At 38.2% G+C, this 6,547-nt stretch overlaps 1 non-coding gene across 1 annotated transcript; it reads left to right on the top strand.

The window, feature by feature from the left end:
- The first annotated feature begins 910 nt into the window (after nucleotides 1-910).
- Nucleotides 911-1,017, top strand: LOC145580468 (small nucleolar RNA R71). Its single transcript, XR_014099502.1, has one exon. It is a non-coding gene; the product is annotated as a small nucleolar RNA R71 (small nucleolar RNA).
- Nucleotides 1,018-6,547: the final 5,530 nt, after the last annotated feature.

The following is a 6,547-nucleotide window of genomic DNA, read 5'->3' as shown; positions in this document are numbered from 1 at the left end:
GCCCTGTAGGGCTAGCGTTAGAGTCATTAGGTATAACAAAATCAGGATTAGCAATTTTCATTAAAACAGGTTCATCATCTCTGGGCATATGAGGCCCATCATAGTGTGATCCACTCCTCACGGTAATTACAAAAGCTTAATCTGTAGGTTGTACTGACTGCGATGGTAAGGCTCCCTGCTGGCGAGTCTGTAGGGTAAAGGATAGTTCTGCAATTTGATTATCCATGTGTTTATTATAAGCTATGATTGAATCAATTTGAGCATCCCTACTCTCCATGTGGTTTTGCATATTTCCTAACATCGCTCTAATTTCTGACAAAGCAGGGTCAGTAGGTGGAGGAGTATTTTTCTGGCTAGAGTTGGGATAGTAATATTTTTGCTGTGGTTTTTTTGGTTCTTGTTGTTGTGATTGTTGGGGGTAGAGGGTTTTGCATATTAGTACTCTGATAAGAAAGATAAGGATGGTTCCGAGCCCAGGATTATAGGTGTTGGAGTATGGGTCATCCTACCTATAGGCTTGAAAGGCATTAACTTGCTCCACGGAACTCCTACAATCTTGTTCCTAATGACCTACAATTCCACAATTTTCACAGAAATCAACATTAGAATTATTATTTTTATAGTAGCAAAAACATTAGCTACATTAGAAGTACTAAGATGATCTAATTTCTGAGAAATAGAGGTTAATTGAGCTTGCACAAAGGATACAGAATCAACACTATGTTTCCCTTTGTTAGCAAAACCTCTTGGATTCCCATATTGGGAATTTTGAATTGCCATATCTTCGATAACTAGACGTGCATCATCAACATTAAGATTCATAAACATCCCACTAGCTACAGAATCTAGAATTGTTCTAGATGAATTTTCAATCCCATTGTAGAAAACTTGGATCAACTACCACTGTGCTAAATTATGGTGGGGACACTCTCTCTGCAGATCCTTGAATCTTTCCCAAGCCTCATATATAGTTTCATCTGGCTCTTGGGCAAAGTTTTTAATTGCACTTCTCAATAAAGCTGTTCTTTCTACAGGGTAATATTTATTATAAAAATTTAAAGCAAGAGTTTCCCAGTCGGTAATACCAAGTGCAGTTCTATTCAAACCATTAAACCACAGTTAAGCTTTTTCACATAAAGAAAAGGGTACTTGAAATCTCCCTGATTTGGTCTTGCGTGTCCCCAGCTTGCCTAATGTTATTGCAATATTGACAGAAATCTGCAATATGAAGATTAGGGTCTTCACCCTTAGCTTCACTTAACTGCTTTCTTTACATCATCGTGATAAATTGGGACTTGATCTCGAATTGCACTCCATCAAGAGCCGGAGTAGGAGTAAGATGTGGAAAATCCGTTAGTGACAGTTGTGAATAATCGCTGAGCTTGCGAGCTGGAGGAGGTGGTGGTACCGTCATCTCTGATTTAGGTTCTGAAGAAAATTCTGAATCGCTAGAATTAGATGGGGGTTCCAAAGGTGGATTACCTTCAGAAATATCTCGTATCTGTCTATAAAAGTTGTTCTATCTATGAAAAGATCGTTCGATTTCAGGGTCGAATGGAATGCAACCTGATCTAGAACTCATGGGCATAAACACAGAACTGAACAAACAAATATGAGAAAATTTTCTCAAAGAACTTGCATTCTCTGAGACGAGAGAAAATAATTTAGACCACAAAGACAATCAGAAATAAAAATAAAATCGTTCCCCGGCAAAGGCGCCAAATTTTGACAGGCTAAAGTCGTATTATCTAGTCAAAAATAATTGCTAAGTTCCTCTAACTATGCAGATAGGGAAGAAGAGTCAAACCACAGGGAAACAAGTCTTTCGATTCCTAATTAATTAATATAATCTAAATTGTAGAGTAACTAAATTATAGATATGATAAATTAAGCTAAAGGAGATGAAAGTAAGGAGAAATCAGTAAATAACGACCTAGGGTATAGGTTCACAATTAAATAATATTGCAGCGTAAAACAAAACAATCAATCATCAATGCATCAATTAACCAGATCATAAAGGGCTTTCGCTACGTATTACAATCACAGAATTAATCTACCGGTATTAAATCGCATCTCTCGAATCTTGACTTAACCAGTTATAAATTAACCTGCCTATTGAACTAAGCCTTAACATCAATTCTCATCTCTCCAATCTCGAATTAATATTGCTAAACTCATACAAATTAAATCTGCGCAAATCTAATTGCATAGCTTTAAAACAATCAATAGGAAATTAATCAAGCATTGACAATCAACAATAATAAATTACCCCTTCATATTATTTATGGATCCTCACAAACCCTAGAAAGAAAACTACTCACACATAATTAAATCTAAACTAATTGAAGCAAATAAACAAGACATGATGAATAAAAGAAATTAAAATACTGAAAATAATAGAGAAGCAATCGTTACCAAAGTTAACGGAAATAAAGGATTGAATTAAACCAAGAGTTGTAGAGAGAGAAAACAAGAGCGAAAATAATACTAAGAGTTTAATTAAGGGGGGAGAGAGAGAAAAGTTAGAGAGAGAAAAAGAGTAAGAAGAAGTGTTAAACTCGCTTAACAAAAGCGTACTTATACTAAGCTAGAAAATCCTAAATAAAAACAAAGTAAAACGGCGCCTAATCTCCTTCTAGAAACACGCGCCAGGTCGGGGGCTAGCTCGCCTGGCCGGGCCTTCCTTTTTCATCAAGTGTGCATCTCTCGCGCCCGGTCGGGCGTGAGACAAGGCGAAGCATGTCCTTCTTCCTCTTCTACCCCGCCCGGTCTGGCGCGCCTTCGGGCGAGGCCCTACCCAGACGGGCGAATGCCTTGGGCTTCAAATGGATTAATGATTGCGCCGTGATACTTAGCCCAATCCAAATTTCCTCCAAGGGGCTGGAATACTCGGTCCATAGCCTTGGCTTCTTCAAAGTTGAGCCCTTAATCACCGGTTTGATGACTCTAACTGGCCTTGGGCTACGAAAGATGGTCGTGCTCTTCCAATGCTCATAGTTGCTCTAAATAATCTCGGGAAAATGCTCCAAGTGTGCAATTTCCTACAAAAATCAACCAAAACTACGAAAACACTAGGAGACACAAATTAGTAATAAAAGTGGCTCTGAAGAGCCAAAAGCACTACTAATTATGACTATGGGACGGGGGTAAATAACTATACAAAACAGACATATCTGCTGACAATGTTATTGACATTGTTTACCTGCCTTGGTTTGTCGTAAGGCCTATGACGCCAGGTTTTCTTGTTGTTGGATCGTCTGTTGACTCGGTCATTGCTAGGAGAAGGCGAGGGCACGATTCCTTTTCTGATGGCAAGATCATCCTCGAGTCGCATCTAAGCTAGGGCATAGGTCCTGACTTCCTCGAAGGTCGTGCATGGATATTTTGTCAGCTCTTTGTAAAGCTCTGACTCATCTGAAAATCCTCTCTTGAAAGCTTCGATGGCTATTCGGACGTCATATCCTTTGATGCCGATCATTTCTTTGTTGAATCTGCTGAAATACGATTTGATAGATTCTTCGCTTGCTTGGACAACGCGATAGAGGTCGCTCGTTTGCTTTTCAACTTTGCAGCTGTTGTTGAACTTGCTGTAGAACCTGTTACACAAAGTTTGAAAATTGGCACTAGAGTTACGTTTAATATCACACATCCACTCAAGGGCGGTCCCTGTAAGGGTGGCCCCAAGGATTTAATTTGCAGAGGACTGGCTCGAGCAGGTTGCGAGGGATGGAATATTGCCACATCCTTTGCTTATAATGGTTGACATGCTCTAGCGGACAGGTACATCCGTCATAGAGCCACGCTCGAGGAGGGATGTTGAGTCTCTTGGGGATATGGGCCATTGCGATCTCGTCCACGAACGGCGACACGGCAAAGCCCGTCGGTTCTTCTGTTACGATAGGGACTGGCGCTCTGGGCAGCCTCTTCAACAGGCAGAGCAGCTTGGCATTCTGGGCCTCGATCTTGCTGAGCCTCTGGGCTGTCGGATCTGCATCGTCCTCTTCTTCTTGATCAGTACCGTCTGCCTGCTCTTCCTCATCGTCCTTGTCCGACTCGCCCCTGGAGTTTAGGTCCATCATGTGGGGGATGTCATTGGTATTAAGCGACGGCGAGGTATGTTGCTGCGGACGGAATCCAATTCTTTCTTGAGAGTGTCGACGGTCTTCTGGCTTTCATCAGTGAGACGGGCATTATCTTCCTTTTGTTGCGCGAGCTCTTCTCGAGTCTTGCGGATCTCTTCCATGAGCTGATCGATCGTCATGTTTTCACCGGATGAACCCATGAGACCTGTTAAGAGAAAAAGTTTTTTTTGGAGTTTTTTAGAGACTAACTAGTCGTCGACCCCACGGTGGGCGCCAAATTATTTATGCCAAATTTCACCTAAGGGCAACCTAAGATTGGGACGTACGTCGGCTATAGTATTAACTATGGAATTTAGATGAAAACGAAATAATATAGGTGTAGACACCAAATTGTGTCTCCCGAAAACCAAACCCAGTGATGAATACCTTTTGCGTCAAACCATAATCGAATGAGGTGAAAGTGTGAAAAGTCAAGTGTTGCGGTTTAGTTTTAATTAAATTCTTCTCTCTCTGTTTTTGAAAATGACTTTATTTATTTGAAAACGTCCAATCCAGTTTAGTTTGGTCCGTGATAAGGGTCCAATAATGGTGTAGTTGTATGGGGCTTGAAAAGACCTTTCCAACGATATATTATAAGCCCAATTCCGATGAATAATGAGGAAGTTATGGCCAAAATACTAAACTGGGCCCAAACCGGATTTTACCTACGACCCAATGATCATGAGGAGGGTCCAAAGGTTTAATCCTATTCCTAAACTAATTAGGATTGATTAGAATATTCTATAAAGTTTCTAAAATATCTTAATTATCCTTTTTTGAAAAGATAAGATTATGGAATTTGATTTAAATATAAACTTTCCTTTTTTAAAACTTTCCTAATTCTATTCGGATTTAAAGATGTTCAAGATAGTCAGATATTATTTTCGTGCCTCATATTTTTTATCCAAATTTTATATGGTTGGATAGATCTTGAAATTATCTTTCCAATGATATATTATAATATTAATTTCGAGCTATAACGAAAAAGATATTAAAGATATACGAAACTCTATCCAAAACTGACACCCTTTCACTATTTCGTCCATATCTTTTTATCTACATAATATTTTAATCTGATTCTAATTGCATTAGAAAGTAGACTTTAAGAGCTTTCCAACGACATATTATATGACTTATTTGGACTTCTAGATCAAAAGATATGATAAAAACAAAATCCACAAAAACTGTCTCTGTCGCCAAACGACAGGCTTGTCGCCTCGCGACAGACTCTGTCGCCTGGCGACAAGATAAAAATCTGGCGACAAGGTCGGTTTGTTAGCGACAGAGTGGAGTTTTATTCCTTATCAAATTCTATGTTTTTCCGGACTATTTTTCTTATAAATAGGGTCCGAATTCCTGTTTTCAGAAATCATTCACAATCATCAACTTTTTCTCAATTCTCTCTATTCCCTCTCAAGAATTACTTAATTCTTTTCTTTCTCTCTCTTTCTAAACCAGCTTTTTTTTAAATACAATATTCCGCATTCACAAGACTTAGAGTCTCCTAGCCAAGTTCGAAGTTGCGTTCGCCCTAGACGTGCAAGGTTGATATTTTCTGAGGGTTTGGTCCAAAACTAGTCTAAACTTTATTTAATTTGATTTTAATTTGATTCTTTAATTATTCTTTATTATTTTCATTGAAGTTTACTAACTTGTGTATTTTGTTATTAGAAAGAGGTACGAGGCTTCAAAGTATGTAATCTTATTACTCTCTTTCAATATAGAAAGCATGCTTATTATTGTTTTATGATTCCTAGTATCATGTTAGGATGTTTAATATTCCTAGTATCATGTTAGGATGTTATTTTATGCTTTCTAGTATCATGTTTAGGGTGCCTTTACTTTTTTCATGATATCATGTTAGTGCCATGTTAGGTTTAAAGCTTTGATCTTTATTGTTTAGTGACATGCTAGGAGTTGTTATTAATCTTGTTAGTATCATGCCTAGGATCTCGCTATTACGTTTAAGCTTTATTATGCCTTATCATGCTATTATCATCATTGTTATTATTTATTATTGCTTATTATTTATGTTGCTTGATATATATTATTGTTATTGCTTGATCACGCCTTTTATGCAGGTTTAAAGGGAATTTGTACTTGAAATCACGCTTAATAAGATAATTATTAATTTGGTTTAGGCTAATGTGATTTTAACTCAAGTGATCGCCAATAATAGTTTTATTTGTGCATTAATATTCAACCAACATAGATAAACAGGGTAGGTTTAATATAATGTTTGTATGTTATTCGAAAAGCGCACATGAATGAGCAGAACAAAGTAGAGGCCTATTTTATAGGGCGGGTCCTTTCTTTTGTAGATTGGATTCGTACCCTCATCCCCGGACCCTATTTGGTTCAAGACCTTATGGAGTAGTTGACGGTCCTTTGGATTGTCTTTTGGGTTTACAAGTTCCTAAAACTTG

The sequence above is a fragment of the Chenopodium album genome, chromosome 14 (genome assembly GCF_948465745.1).
Source record: "Chenopodium album chromosome 14, dcCheAlbu1.1, whole genome shotgun sequence".
NCBI lineage: Eukaryota > Viridiplantae > Streptophyta > Magnoliopsida > Caryophyllales > Amaranthaceae > Chenopodium > Chenopodium album.
This window is presented reverse-complemented; position numbering and strand designations above follow the sequence as displayed.